Below are 16,883 nucleotides of genomic sequence, written 5' to 3'. Positions count from 1 at the left end.
TAAGTAAATTGTGGGCAAAAGTGAACTGATGTCCTGACTTTCCCATCCCCTTTCCCCTTACCACCATGGACACTAAGACATTTTCAAGAAGCCCCTGGAGAATATAGGAACACAGTTTGGAATCTTGGCTTGGAAGTCACCTCATCATTTTAAATGCCTTCTTCTAAAGTACAGATACCATTAAAATGAACAGGGAAAGAAAATAAACTTACTATAAAATCAAACTTAGGCAAAGGTCAGAAATACTAATCTGACACTTTTTAAGCTGCCTTACTTCTTATAAGCTAACATACTACTGCACATTTTCTTGTGACTTAGAAGTCTAAGTTGGCAAAAGATGGCTCCATGAACTCGAAGAGCAAAGCTTTGTTTTAGGGGGCTGTCACTTACTATATGTCACTGTCTGGATATTTAACATCCCTATTCTTTAGTTTTTTCATGTGCACTGTCAGACAATATCCACCTCATATAGTTGTGTTGAAAATTCAATGAGATGATTTAGAGAGTTTAGAGTAGGACCTCACACATAGCAAGTGCTCAAAAACTTTTTATTTTCATTGGCATTGTTACTAAGAAAAATACGCTGTGCTATTATGGGATATATCACAACAGCCTTTATTCCCACATGGCATTGAAGAAGCTAGAAAAAGTTACTTTACCAAACTCAAAGTTTGGCTACTTGTGCCTCCAAAATTAGGTAAGACTTTTATTAAAATACCAAAGAAGAACATAAATCAAATAAGGACTCCCATTGCTAATATGTAATTCTGCTAATGTTCCTTCTTAAAAATATCTTTATTAATATATAGACTTAGCTATTTGGATTATTTTGAAATTTTATTAAATACCTTTTTAAAAATAGGACAATAGGGCAGCCCGGGTAGCTGAGCAGTCTAGTGCTGCCTTCAGCCCAGGTCGTGATCCTGGAGTCCCGCGATCGAGTCCCACGTCAGGCTCCCTGCATGGAGCCTGCTTCTCCCTCTGCCTGTGTCTCTGCCTCTCTCTCTCTCTCTCTCTGTGTCTCTCACGAATAAATAAATAAAATTTTTTAAATAAATAAATAAATAAATAAATAAATAAATAAATAAATAAATAAATAAATAGCTGGCAATAGAATTTCTTAGTTGCAGCTCACAAATTTCTCCCAAGTTTGTTCTGAGGTAAAATAGACTATAAAGTTAAGAATGACATACACAGAAACTTTTTGTCTTGCCTACTAAAATCTAAAGCTTTGAAGTCAAGCTATATGAAATCATTCTGTATACACAATGTTACTGCAATTCTCTTGTTATTTAAATCAACAAAAGTATAAGCATTTATTGCACCATTTAAATTACCTCTGTGTATCAAAAAAAAAAAAAAAAAAAAACCACTAAAATGATCAAGTATGTAACCTAAAAACTACCTGAAGGTGAACTCTTACAGGGTAAACCCTCTGCTATATTCACTTTTGTAATTCTTCAAGATCCAATTTAACAAGTGACTTGAAATTTGAACAGGCCATGACAGAAGATCGGTGGTTTCCAGGAAGGACTTCTAAGCAGCCTCATAATGTGATATTTGCTTTGTAATTTCCCACATTCCAAAGTCCTTGGCTTCATGGTTCAGAAATCTGATTTTGTTAGCATAATAAGAGAGGTTTATCTATTAAGCCATCTTAGATGAATCAGTCTCACAAGAGATAAATGTACAAAATGAGAGTGCTTAAGTGTAAATCCACTGTTTTATAGCGATCAGAGATCCAGACAACCACCAGGTCAGCATGGCTAGCATATTCTTTCTCTCTAGTCAATTTGGAAAATCAGACAGAAACCTAAATTCTAATCAGAGAGTTGCTTCAAATGCATAGAAATTAGTTATATAATCCAAATATGTGCCATGTAGAGATTACATGGAGAGGTTGAGTGGTCGTACAAGTTTACCCAGTTTTTGGGTGATAGAACTCTAAATAGAGTCCACATCTGTTTGTCTCCAAAGACAATGTTCTGTGTTAATGAATGTAAGACTGTATTTGATATCATGAGAGATAATTTAAAAAAAAAGTACGTTGCCCTCAGAGTGATTGTAATCTCACTGCAAAGCCAATATTAACATTTCTTGTAACTGTTAAAAAATAACATAAAGCAATATGTAATTGATGCCTAAGAACCAGACGGTAATGATGGTAAGAGAAAGTACAGTGAATCCAGAAGAGTCAAAGAAATACTTCAAAAAGAAGGCAGATTATATTTTAATCAGAACAGTAAAGGTAAAAATCCTGGCTAGAGGCCCAACGATCAGGTCCTTTTATTTTTGCTCTTTTTTCACTTCATAGCCATTCATGAGAAGTCAGAACAGGAATGGTTTAGAATTGAAAATTCTTATTATAGTATAAACATGTTTCCACAAGGCTCATCTGTATACAGTAGGCATTAGTGAAAATGCTATACTGGGATACTGTAATCTTCCCCAAAGAATATATCATCAATTATATTTAATGATTAATGAGTAGCAATCAGCTTTAATTATCTTATGTTCTGTTTATCAGTCATAAACCCAGCTGGGAAGCAAAAGGTATATATAATTTTTCATCGCAGTGAAGTCATCCTAAAGCAGAGGTTCTCAATCTGGGAGATTTTGTCCTCTAGGGAAACTTTGGCAATATCTGGGACATCTGTGATGTTTCTATTGGGGTGGCAGAGGTGCTAAGTAGTGGGTGGAGTCCAGAATTGCTGACTATCCTATAAATATCCTACAATGTACAGGGCAATCCCCCATAATAAGGAATTATGCAATATGAAATGTACATCATGATAAGGTTGAGAAAACCAGACAGAAACTAAAGAATGTTTTATTATACATTATCAGAGCCCAGCCCTCACACACAGGCCCAGGTCCAGATTCCTCTAGGTCTTCCTGTCAGTCTACACCTGGTTTGAATCAAGATTTTTATTCTGGCGATCAAGGAGTGAGTTAGGCGGGAAGAATTAAGTACACATGTGTAAAGCAAAATTTCTATTTTAGCATTCTGCACAGAATGAATTCTTAAAAAAAAAAAAAAAAAAGAATGAATTCTTTACTTGCTTTATAACACATGGTGACACCTATGGCTTTCACTATCCTTACTGAGATGGACAGAAAATAATTATAATCTCATTTTAAGATGGCAAAGATCAAAATCAAGAGATCCAAATAGTATCTCCAAGGACATGGTTCCTTCCCTTTTCCCACATTAAGACATGACTGAAATTATTTAGTGATAGGACCTCAGAATACAACAAGATGCAACAATGAAACATTTACAAAGAGAAATAAAACACGAGATGAATAAAGAAGTACTTCAATTCACAGGAATAAAAAGGAATTTAATTCAGAACTGGAAAAAATGGCCATATTTTCTTCCAACAACAACAAAAGGAGAGCTATAGAGTCATTAGTGACAAAGAAATCAAAAATAAGGAATGAATTTATTCCATGACTCCTGACCATATGGATGTGAAATGAAATATTGAAACCACATCTTCCAGAAAATCATCATGCAAACAATTTGTTTAGGAATATGTGTAATGCTACTTGGACTTCCATTCTTAAAAGACAACCAAAAAAAATTATATTAAAGCTATTTTCCCCATTACAACTCATCCTGAATGTATATGCTTAAGTCAACACACAGGGACAATTATCCAACCCCACAGTCATTTCTCATTTCTTCTAGTTCTCTAATATTGTCCTATATTTTTGTGTTCTCGGTTCTTCTCACATATTTGATCAAATGAGTTCATAGTGGTGATCAGTTCGGGTAACTACTTTTAATTGTGGCTAATAGAAATTAGTTGGCCTTAGGAGACATGGAGTGGCTAGGCCATGTGTTGCCATTTGTTCACAAATGTAAATCCATCTGGTGTTCTAATTCACCCTAAAAAAAATCAGTTTCAGCACACTTCATAATCTCTTGCTTTAGATATTTCATTGTTGTTTTGATAGATCCAAAAATAAGTAATACACTCATAGGATTACACAGAGAATGGACCTCTACATGATGGATGGATGGACCAAGATCTCAAATGGCTAGAATGCTAGGAGGAGGATAATTAATACCAAAGAAGAGTTACTTTAAAAGAATAATGTGTATGAAACCTTTAATGTATTCCAAGTTATATATGTATTATATACAGGTGATTTCATTTAATCATCATATTAAAATAAAGCATTATCTCCATTTTTACAGATTAAAAAAGAAAACACAAGACTCAGAGAAGATATGCAATCTGATCAAAGTCATGACATGAGTAATAGAACAGAATTACTGTCTGAATTTAGGTTTGAATTTAGGTCTGTCTGAACCGATAACTGTAAAGCCTCTCCAAGGACATTTTAGAGGGTGACAGGGGTGCAGATGCAGAGGTGGTGACCGCAGAGACATCATAAATGAAATGTGATTTGATACAGGCCTTGTGGAAAGTGTCAAAAGGTGATAGAAAAGGATAATGCAAGAGCATCATCACCAAGGCATCTTCCAGGAAAAGCCATGAGTTCATTTTACTTTTATCGGTCAACTAATGGAAAGAGAAGAGATCACAAAGCTAAGCTCTGGCTACCTTATGCTTTCATTATCAGGCTAAGACATTATTATTTTTGATGCAATAAGAATTGCATGCTCATAGTGACATTTTTGTGTACAGGTACTGTGATAGCAGTGCAGTGCAGGATATTTTGAAGAGAGGAGAGATGGGAGCAGGCAGGGAGTTGAGTTCACAGTATTTCTGGCCAGAGAAGGTGAAAGTCTCATTAGTGATGACAGGGACTATAAATGACAGCACAGATAGGACAGGGTTTCTGGGTGGAGAGGTACTCAGCTGGACTGGCAATAGATTGAATGGGATGAGCAAAAGGAGGCAAATATTCCTCAAGATGCTAAGCATTATTTGATTGAGATAAAAGTGATTTAATCATGTAGCATAAGGAAGCAGAGCGAAAGGACCCGCCTGGGGTAGAAGATGGCAGGGCTGAAGACGATCTGTCTGGTTTTGTAATATCATCCTCTTACGGGAACAATGCTAGGCTGGAAAAGACATTAAGTATTTTATTGGGATCAAAAGAATGATCTTGAGTATCTAACCACAATCTAGGCCTCTTAAAAGCCGAAATTACTCTTGCAGTCAAAGATTCTTGGAGAGGCATATAGTCCAAGTATATAAGTAATTGATGAGCATATATTTTTTCTTCAAGTTAAAACAAAAAAGAAGCAGAAGATTCTTGGGAAGTTGCTGCCGGGCTTTCTAGTCCCACTGATGTCAGAGGTTATTAGTAAGACTTTCTCATACAGATCTTCAGTTGATAAGTGGATACCTCTCAGGGAGTAAAGTCAAAAAATATAATTTTCACAGACAGAAAAGAGTAAGGAAGAAAAAGATCAACACACCCAAAAATCAGTAGAACTAAATTTACCTAAAATATCATTTGGGAAGCAAGAGCCCACTAGCATAAAGGAAACCAAAGGAGGGAAGTTAGTGAAATGTCCAAAGAAGAGTTTTCTCAATGACACTGTGACTCAGCAGTTTTCTCAGCCCTGGTGCCAGCACTATAAGTAGATCGAGAAAATGGTGATGATTAGTAGTAATTATTTCTGGTTCTAGAAACAGGAAATGCTGCTGGCAGTGAGGTTCCATGATAAGGAACCATGGGCCAGTGCCTGGGAGAGGAATTGAAATTATATAATTATATCATCATCTGAACTTTGTATGGAGAAGAAAGAAAAGCTTATTTGAGATGTGAAATGCACTTTGAAATATATGTGCACTGTTTGGAGGAAATAAGTTTGAAGTCCATGTAGTAAAAAAAGTCACTCAGAAGGTTAAACACTGAATTAAACTTTACAAATGAAAAAAAAAAAAAGCAAATTTTTAGTTTGACTTGTGGGAGCTTCCTTCGCTTTTCTTTGTATCAAATTGAATTTAGTTAGAACATTTATATTGATGGTTATAAGTCCAAATCAAGGCCAGCATTAGAAATGTGTAGTATAAATTAAAGCTGGGGAAAATCCAGTGGACTCTAACCAAGATACATGATCTTATTATCACTTCCTTAAAGTCAATTCCCACTTATTATTTTCTTCTGGAGTCTCCTGGAATTAGCTTCGTATTCATCTTTTACTACCACAAAACTTTCTTCCCTGGGACTCTATATTCTTGAAGGAATGAGGTACTGAAACATGACTTTTCTCAAGTTCCTCAAATCCTGTGATGACAAATTCTATTTGCATTTGTTAAGATGTTTTTTAGCTCAAATAGCTACCCAAGAAAAGATCAGTTCACACAATATACCTTGAGAAAGTTACAGAGCATAAGAGCTGTATTAGTCACAAGTAGCCTTATCTTCATCAGAATATGACTGGGGCTTGACCACATTGTTTTTTAAGATTGAGAGTCAGTCCTACCCAGATCTTCGAGTGATCTGGGTAAACCCCCAGCAATTACTTCTCAACTTTGTACCAACAGCCCACCATCTTCAAAATTTTCCATAAAGATAACCCATTATCAAGTATAGAATCAAGGGGAAATTCCAAACCAGTGCCAGGTCTCTACCTTTCCAAACAGAAGGTGGTTTTTTGCCACTTATTGCCATCTTCTACTTTGCTTAAAATAAATGCAAAACAAAATCGAAATTCTTTAAATGAAAATGATTGCAAACTTTTTACACAAAATTGTTCTCATTTGCCCCTCTAATAAACTGATTTTTAAAATAAAGTTGTTTTGGTCTGTTTTTCATTTCAAGAAAAATGTAGGGCACCGTGACCAGCACTGAGGATCTGGAATTTGGGAATGGGATATGATTCCAGTGTTCTTGGGTTTAGTTCTGTGGTATGATAAATAATCAAGCACATCTACTGTTTGAATAATGGGACAGCAAGTAGGCCTGAAAACATTTATCAAGCTTCCCATCCTTTGGCACATGTTTGCCTTTTGTTTCCCAGATCATAGACACATAATTGAGGAAGAAATGGTCACCACTGCCAATTCTCATTGACTTTAGTTTTCCCTATTTCCCCATCTCTTTGAGGACTTACAGAGAACTTTCAGGTAAAAAATATATATAAAAACATCTAGAAAGTTGACGAATTGGAAGTATTTGGTAATAAGAATGTCATTAACTAGGTAATTTCTGGGCTATTCAAACAAATATGGGAGTGAAAGCCTTGCACAGTAGTGGTCTGCCCCCTATTCTCATCTTCAATCTTTTCTACCAAACTCTTCTTTTTTAGACTCTGGTTTGGGAAGTTTTCATAAACAATGGGATATTAGAAATTCTCCCCTTAAGTAATAATCTATACATATATACATAATTTCCAGCATTGGACAGAAAGTCCCACTATGGTTTTTCAGAACAAAGATCAATGCAGAGAGGAGGAGAATAAGGACAGATGGTAGATAAGGAAGGGAAATTCCACAGGCAAGGTAAGACAACCTGGGTTTCATCTGTGTCCATCACCGCTTCTCTGTCAATAAGAGATGTCTATATTTACATTAATCAGCGGTGTGCTGAATCTGTCTCCAATCTGCTTCCAAGAGACACTAATGCATGCATCTCTTCCCAATGTCTTCTAGCTCACTGATGTCACATGTATGAAATAAGCAATGGTGAGAGTAGTCACACCACGGAAGTCAGCAAATTCTTCAAATCAGGTCATTTTATTTTTTAACAGCCAATTTAACTACACACTGACAATGATAATTTATATTAGAAAAAAGGAAACGCAAGAGAAGTTTTACCAAACATACATACAGTGTGCTCTCTTTGAATGGAAATCTGATGAAAATCCTTTTTCTAATGTCTGATGATGTCCTAATGTGCCTCATTCCATGATGATTCTTTGACTGGCAGCATCACCATCACCTAAGAACTTGTGAATCCGAAACTCTGGCTTAGGACCCAACATTTAAGGCCTCCAGGGAATTCTGATACGAGTTAAAAGCTAAACTTCAGCCTTGTGCATTGGCATCTAGAACATTCCCCAGTTGGGTGTGTGTTGAGGGAACTACAGATGTTAAGGTATATTATTTATATTTGATTTTAATATAGGAGAGACATGAACAGATATTAAGGTTTCTTTGTGGTCTGTTTTTAAGATAGAAAAGATGTGAACAAATAAGAAAGAAACAGTAATTGGGGAAAGAGAGAAGATACAAGAGAGAACAAGAGTAATTCAACAAAATTCCTTGAGAGGCAGCAGATGGGACCTAACCTACAGATAATGAATTTAACTAGGCTTTCGTGAAATTGTGAGGAAGAATCATTCATGCTCACAGGCAAAGACAAGGCCACTGGCTCAGCCACCTCAGTGTGACACTGACCATAATAAACACAGAGAATTGGCCTCACTTTTCCCATGTAAGCATATGGTTTACACTGAAAAAACCACCAGGCTCACCAGACAATATATTTTCTCTGGATCACAGCCCTACCAACCATCCACCAAGCATATTTTCCCCTCCTTTTTGGGAAGCTGACTTTCTATCCTCTGATCATACTTGGTTTTAAATGAATTGTATTCTAGTGTAGAGATCAGGACCTTGGCACTATGGAATAATCTGTTAATAAACTAGAACCAAGTAGAATTACCCCATGGTATTATTATTAAAAATGTATTATTTTATCTTTATAGATTTCAATGCATGAAGAGTAAAAGTTTTTTCATCTACCTGTGATTTGTCTTTAACCACATGAATTAAACATGAACTTCAACTCTGGGGCTCATTGAATCTTACAGCCAAATTCAAATGATTACAAGACATTCACTCACTCTTTCCTCTATTACTGGGTTACAGCCTCCAGCAGTTTTCCCTTGGTTATAATATCTCCTTCAATTAATCACTTCTGAAGAATAAGGAAAGGACAAATAGTATTACAAGAATAAATTCTACCTATTTCCTGTCCTTAGTTTAAAATTACTTGAATTTTTCTAGCAGCCTGAAAAAGCAATGCTATATTTTCTTTACAGTGCATAAGAAAAATTACACATTAAAAGATATATTGTATATGTATATGCATGTGTACATGTATACATGTGTGAGTATGTATCTATACAGATAGTAGATGGTGACTCCTAAGAACTAAAGCCACAAGCACTGTGTAGCCTTGGCTTACTAATTGTATACAAGGAAGTGTTGGTTTTTTTTTTTTTTTTTTTTTTTTTAGCATTATAGTCTTTTAGTATATTAGTATTATATTTAGTACTTTAGTATTATAATTTCCAGGTATAATCTTCTAAGATGATACTGTGTGTTCAGTACTTTCTAAGCACTTCAAGTAAGTTTTACAAAAGGAATGTTCTTTTTAATACATAAAAACATGTACAAATGGGATGCTTTCTAAAAATTAACATGGAGAAGCTAAGTCAACTCTCAAAAGTCAAAGTTATCCCCGTCTTGGTTTGTATTGATCGTAGGTGGTATATCTGGGCTTTTAAAAACTGGATCTAATGTACTCTTTCCTAGAAAAACAGAGTGGAATTGAATTGTCATTGGAAATACAAATTCACCTAGTCAATTTTATAACCTTCAGCAATGCTTTGCTTTCAGAAAGAATAATTAAATTTATATGTGTGTTTGGGGGCAATACGCTAGAAATGTTAGCCTATGATTTTAAATATCTTGATGGGCAGAACTAAAAACTTCATCATTTAAGTATTGCAAGTAGTTTTCTACATTCTAAATAATAAAATTTTCATAGTTCCTGTAACAAGTCTTGTTCTTTTGTTTTGGCGAACGTCTTGGATATGGGCCTTCAACTACACATGCATAAACAGAGAAAGAACCCTTCCCTGTACTTTTTATGAACTGCAAAATCACCGTCCACTTGAATGCAAAATTTGCAGCATGTAGTGTTTTGTTTGCTAATTTAAATTGTAATGGATAGTTGAAACAAAATTCTTGCCTTTTATGTACTCTAGCTTTCTAACTATTAAGGATTTTTATTTGTTTATTTGTTATACGGGTGGAAGGAAGGCTGTAGGAGTTGGAAAAACAGTCATATGTGTTCCTGGGCTTTATACAAATTTAGAATGCCTGCTTTTGTAGAATTGTGGGTGTTCTTTTTTTGAGTAATTGTTTAAAAGAGAAGTTGAGATTGCAGGAATAGTAAGAAAGGTGGTAGCTTCTCGTCTTTGGAAGGAAAACTGTGAAATCAATGAAAAGACAGCTAGATGGTGATAGGTTGGTGATAAGTCACAAAGATGCAGAGTTTTGGAAAGGTACATATTACTGATAGTGTGTTTTCCAAGAATATCCTCATTGCGACAGATGGTGAGAGCTACCAGAGACAGTTTCCTAAGGGCAGACATTTTGGAAAGAAAAATCCTGCAACAGAAAATAAGGTATCAGAAGCGTAAACTTGAATACCTGTACACTTGGGAAAGAAGACAATATTTTAGTTCTAGAAATGGAGGTTCAGGCACACTCAGATTGGTGACTGTTTACAACTGTAGTATAGCCTGTTATAGCCTGACAATTTCATGTTACTCTGGAAATCTCTGCAATTTTTCCTATATAATGAATTCTGATTATATAAGCAAAAGTTGCCCTATCATTCTGTATTCTTAAGGATTCACTAGAAGATAGACCAAATTATCTGAGAAAATTATTATGTAAAACAAAACAGCCTTTCGACAAAGAATTTAATAACCCTTGAACATACATTATTTATGTTTCTTTTATGGCAGTAAGAAGACTTAACATAAGATTAACCCTCTTAATAAATGTTTAAGTACACAATAGAGTATTGTTAACTATAGGCACAATGTTGTATGGGAGATATCTCAAACTTAATCATCTTGCATAACTGAAACTTTATACCTTTTGAACTACAACTCTCCATTTCCCTCCTCCTTAACCCCTGGCAACTACCATTCTACTCTTTGCTTCTGTAAGTTTGACTATTTTTAATACATCATGTAAGTGGAATCATATAGTATTTGTTCTGTGACTGGCTTATTTCACTGAACATAATGTCCTCCAGGTTCATCCACATTGTCATATATGGCAGGATTTTCTTGTTTTTTAAGGCTGAATAATAGCCCATTGCATGTATATACTATATTTTATCTGTTCATCCACCAATGGAAATTTAACTTGTTTCCATATGTTGGCTATTGTGAATAATACTTTAATGAACATCTCAGGGAATATACCTCTCCAAGATTCTAATTTGAATTCTTTCAGATATATACACAGAAGTGGGACTGCTGAATCATGTGGCAGTTCTATTTAATGTTTTACTAAGTATTCAAATGAAAATGTCAAATGAAAATGCTAAAAATGTATGCATTAGACATGATCTAATATACTGTCTTTGATAAAATAAAGGTATTTGAGGTTGAAAGATTATCAAGTCTTATTCTTCTTCCAAGGAATTAAGCCTATATCATAAATACCTACCTCCGGTAATACTCAGAATTTGAATGATGATTAGTTTAGCTTCCAGGTTCCAGAGCCAAAGGATTAGGAAATAAGGAAACATACTCAATAATGCCTTGGAAACAAATTTCTTTAAGTGAAAGCTATTCTACTTCTAAACCCAGAATTTGCCAGGTATGCCAACAATTAAAAAGATCCTTCACGGGCACTTTATTTAAAGTAAAGAGTTGAATATTAGGTCAGCTTTTTCTTACATTAACAGACTTTGTTTATTATATAGGACAAGTTTAAGAAAATGTCCACAAAGACATTAATTTAGTCATTGAACCAATCAGTCTAGATATTCCAGGTTATATTGTAATAACAAACTATCTTCAGGAATGTTCTATGCATGCCTGAACTCTTTTCATGGGTTCAGACAGTTTGGGCCCATATTTCCATAGTCTTAATTTATAACTCAAATGCTAATTACCTTCTTAATACTTGGGCCTTCATGTATAGTCATCAATGGCCTCCCTGGCCTGGCACAAAGCTAAGCTGTGTCTTCTGTCATCCAGACAGGTATATTTTGGATTTTGTTCATCAGACTCCTTTTTCTATCACAGGTTCTGAGCTACTTTTATAAAGGCATTCTGAGACTAAATTTTTCTGGTCTGAAATCAACTATTTGCCAAAAAAATAAAAGTTATACTTTCTACACATTTGAAATCATCAACAGTATAAAACAGGACTTAGATAGATTTTTTTCATACTTATAATACATGCATTCTTTAAAGATTTTACAAATTAAATCAAAGTTAATACAGCATGTACATTATGCTCACAATAAGTTTATATTTTATCAGATCATTCTACAGTTTTTTCAGGTGCTAGGTCTCTGTTATTCAATAAGTCAGGTATCCACAAACTATGACCTGCCTGCCAGCCACCTGTCTTTGTAAATAAAGCTTTATTGGAACACAGCTATGCTCATTTTTGTATTGTCTACAGCTGGTTTCATGCTTGGTAGTTTCTACAGAGATTCTGTAGCCCACAAGCCTGAAATATTTACTATCTGGACTTTTCCAAAAAAGTTTGCTGAACACTATTATAGACTGTAGATTGAAATGCTCTTAACCAAACTTGTAAACAACATTTAAAAATGATGCTTATGCTAGTATTTCTCAGAACTCTTGGCATGCTGAAAATTTCAGATTCAAGTTGATGGTGATTTTGTCATTTACCTCAAGTGCAAGTAGAGCCACTCATGTACCCTTTCATACTCTGCACAGAATAGGTGGAGTCAAAAGGTTGAATTTCCATTTCCCAGACCCCTTTTTTGGTCTGGCTCCCTGTGTAGGGCCTGCTAAGGGGAAGCACTGCCCAAAGAGAAGGAGAGAGGAAGAGAGATTACAGACACGGCCAACAAGGGCAGGTGTGAGTAGCTGCTGCAGTAGCACTAGCCCCCGGGTGACCTAAGATTCCAGAACCCTGCAGTGGCCGTCACCTCTGTGGGGCCAACATTCCTGGCAGTGTAGCCACAAGGACAGCCTCGTGAGCTCCACCCTAGGAGTGTAAGTTTGTTTCTGCATCTCAGAGTATCACCCCTTCCTCCTTTTTGCTCCTCCAATTCCCTCTTTTTATCTCTTTTTATTCCTCCAGCCCTTCCAGAAGTTTGTCATAAAGTTTCTATACAAAGTTTCCCCCATTTTGAAATACCTAACTCCCTTTCTATTTCCTTAACTCTGTCCTCACTGATAGGAAGCCCAGCATGCCCTGTTTTCTTCTCTTTTGACGACCACATATTTGTCCACCCCACCACACACACATACACTTATCTACCTTAGACTCTCACAATCCTCATTGCTGCTCCTGCATTACCTGAGATTTTGAGAAATTCATTGTCACTCAGACTTCAAGCTGATATCACAAGTAGAGAGAAAATAGGCACTCGGAGGCAGTAAGGGGTCCAGGCGATAATGCTTCAGTGATTTGTGAAATTATAAAAATGTGCTCTTTTGCTTTCCCTCTCAGCTATATTGGAATATTACCTGATTCTAAATGTAGAAAAGAACACTCTGGGAATTTTTAAGAATTGCAAAATGAACAAATAAATACAATAATAAAGCAAGCAAGCAAACAAATAAACAAACACAAAGCCAGCTCTGTGACTGTAGCCACAAAACCAGGCAGTCTGTAATTCTAATTTAATATTAGCTGGAAAAGGCTTCTGTCTGTTGTATGGTTAATGGCCTCCATGCTCAACATGAGACTCCTGTCTTTTGGCTTTTAAGTCAGCATAAAGAATTAAGGAACCTAGATGTTTTGGCACCCTACATTTCCTACATTACTTTGATATTCTGAGCACATTTCCTGTCTCTAATGACACATACAAGCTTGAACTTTAGAAAATCATTTCTCACATTCTCCATTTTTGTACAAAATTGCTCCATATATCTCTTTTCCCAAAAGGGATTTGAGGATGAAGAAAACTAGTATTAACATTAAAAATTACTGTGACATTTGTAAAGTCAAAAAAGAGGTATACTTTATTACATGCTGCATTACATAATTAGGCTAAAAATGTCGTGCATTTATTCCTTTGTGATAGTTTCTTCCTTCTGTATAAGCTGTTCATACAGTTTTAAACCATGTTTTTAAAATGTGCTTGGCTACTCTTTCCATCTATTTAGTTCTGGAGTTTATAAGTCACAGCTCCTCTTAGATTAAGGACAGTTTGTGCTTGAAAAGAACTCATCAGTACTTCCCTGCCCAAAAGATGGGGACGTTTTTACCACCCCCCCGTGTGATTCAAACAAAGTGAGGGAATCTAACAATGTGGTAAACTACTCCTGATAAAATGTCTAACAATTCCAGGGTTGTAACTCATAATAGGATCTATTGTTTTCAGTTTTTATTTTGAATTGCATGATTCTAATTTCCCCGGGAAATTCTAGAATGCAGCATTTTTCGTTAAAAAAAATGTTTAAAGCTATGCACCATTTCACGTTCCCTTTTTGTTAGATTTGATTATACTTTGCACCTTTATGTAACACTGGCCATTCACTCTCTAGAGCCAGGTTGATACCAATGCACTGAACCCCTCACTGGGTGCATCACTTCCTACCTGTGTGACCTTGGGGAAGTAGTTGAACATCTCCATGCTCACCGTCTTGTCAGCACAATAGACATGAAAATACTCAGTGCCTGGAAGGCTCTAAGCTTTCTGTAATTGGTAAATATGTCTATTATTTGAAAAAGTAATCTCTGAAAAACAAGAAGAAAATCAAGGAAAGTCTGCAGTACAGTAGATAGAGCATGCAGGCTAAACTGGGAAGTCTGGTTCTAATCTGCTCACTAGAACAGCCAGCTAAGCTCTCACTACTGAAGCCTATAAGAGAAGAGTTGGGTAAAATTATCACAAAGGCCTCTTCCAGCATAATTTCAAATGACAGAAACGTGACTTTATTTGCCTACTGGCCATTAAATTACTGATTCTTCTGACACAGATATCATTTCTGCCTCTTCCAGCCTGAAGAAGTCCCAAAGAATCCATTTTTGACCAAATTCCCCAATGACCAATGTGTGCTTTTCTCATCTCAATATTTTACCCTTTAAAAAAAAAATCTAATAACCAAAACAGAGTATTTAATACTTACAGCATGCAATACCTGTGGTCAAATTACCCATCTCACTAATGGATTTACCATAAGCACATGCATTTATTTCCAAGAAAACATTTGTTTCCATCTTCAGAGCAGAATGTTTTTTAGGTATGTTAGTGACATATCATTTATTACATAATTCAGGATACAGCTCTGGCCTGAACTACTGCCAGTACTACTGATCCAAATGCCTAGATGGAAATAAAAATGTCACAGGGAAACCTAAAAGCATGTAAACTTACCATTTTTGGGGAACCTTGATACCGGGACTATTTTAAACTATCAGTAAATAAAAACCACTATTGGAAACTGAAATAATACTGTCACCAGACAGCTCAATTCAATTTAGTTTCCACCTCTTCACCCTTTAGCAAGTTTGAAAGCTCCCATATATTTTATTTAAGGCATGAGAATGGGGCTTGCAATACTGCTAACCTTACTCTGCCAGGACATGTGAATTCTACTGATAGACACATTTAGTTTCTCTGAAACCAGCTCCTAACCAAGTCCTCAGATCTCTTTTCCCTGACACACCTGCACATTCACCTTGCCTACGTACATGATAATCAAATTATGCCCTCCAGGTCTCAAGAGCCATGATTGATTGACCTAAATAAGATTCAACAGGACTTTCTGCCTGGCTTGGTTCTCATTGATTTAATTGGATTAGGTATTTAATAAAGCCGGTAGAGAGTAAGCCAACTTTTGTGACCCTAGTTTGACAGCCTGGGTGGTTTTGTTGGTTTTGGGGGGTTTTGTTTTGTTTTGTTTTACCTGAAACATTGCCAGTGCAAATCCAGTACACCCTCATCACCACCAGCCTCAGCCTCCTCCAATCACCTCTCATTTTGGACCCCTCCGGCCCATGTATACTCTAATGGATTTTAATATGCTTTTTAGTAGGCCCCAATATAGGCCCTTTAAATGTGAATAGGGTAGCTGGTCTCGGCTGGCTACAGCTCTAAACATGGCAGTATTAGCTGATCCCTCTAGTGAAATTGGCTAGGACCACTCTGTTTGCCCGGCCTTGAATACTGGGCATGTGCTTGCACTTGATCCTGGTGGGTTTTATACATCCTTATGCCTGTGTCACTGTCTAGTCAGTCTCCCACTCAACCCATCAGACTCTGCCTCTGCTCTGTTTAATGGCCCAGCTTTTACATGATTTTTGCAAATAGTAGTTATAGGTTATATTTGTCATGAGTCATAAACTCAAATCACCAAAAAATGTGACCTTTCTTATTTATCTTTTCTATCTTGTAAATCCATTTCTATCTAAGCACAAAAAGGTTTATCTAGAACTTCCCACATAAGCTCAGGAACTTAGAGATATTTTTTAGACATTTCAGGTTAAACTCAGTCAAAAATTAGAATTTCCTTCCTGACTCCTCTTATCTCTATATTAAAGCCCAGAACTCTGGGGCTTTTACAAGACTGAAGCAGTGATAGAACTGCCCACTTTATAGTCTCTATATATTGCATGCCAGAGCTGCTGAGATGTAGAATTCTGTAGTGAACTTTGCTTGATGGCATGTCTACACCAGTGCTATTCAATAAGCATATCCTATAAGCCACAGCTGCCATTTGAAATTTTCTAGGAGACACACTAGAAAAGTTACTAAGTCTTTAAAATATGGTATATATTTTACATATCAGTGTAATTTCAAGGCAGACTAGCCACATTTTAGATGTACTAATGGCTAAAATATTGGAGAGCACAGTTCTAAAGTGAAGCCTCTCCTCTAGGCAATATCTGCTGGCACATTCGTTCATAATGTTTGCTGAAACTACCATCCAAGACTGGAGAGAACAGGCCAGTCACAGTGCTTAAGAGCATGGGAAATCCAGT

This window comes from Canis lupus, chromosome 4 (genome assembly GCF_011100685.1).
Source record: "Canis lupus familiaris isolate Mischka breed German Shepherd chromosome 4, alternate assembly UU_Cfam_GSD_1.0, whole genome shotgun sequence".
Lineage (NCBI taxonomy): Eukaryota > Metazoa > Chordata > Mammalia > Carnivora > Canidae > Canis > Canis lupus.
This window is presented reverse-complemented; position numbering follows the sequence as displayed.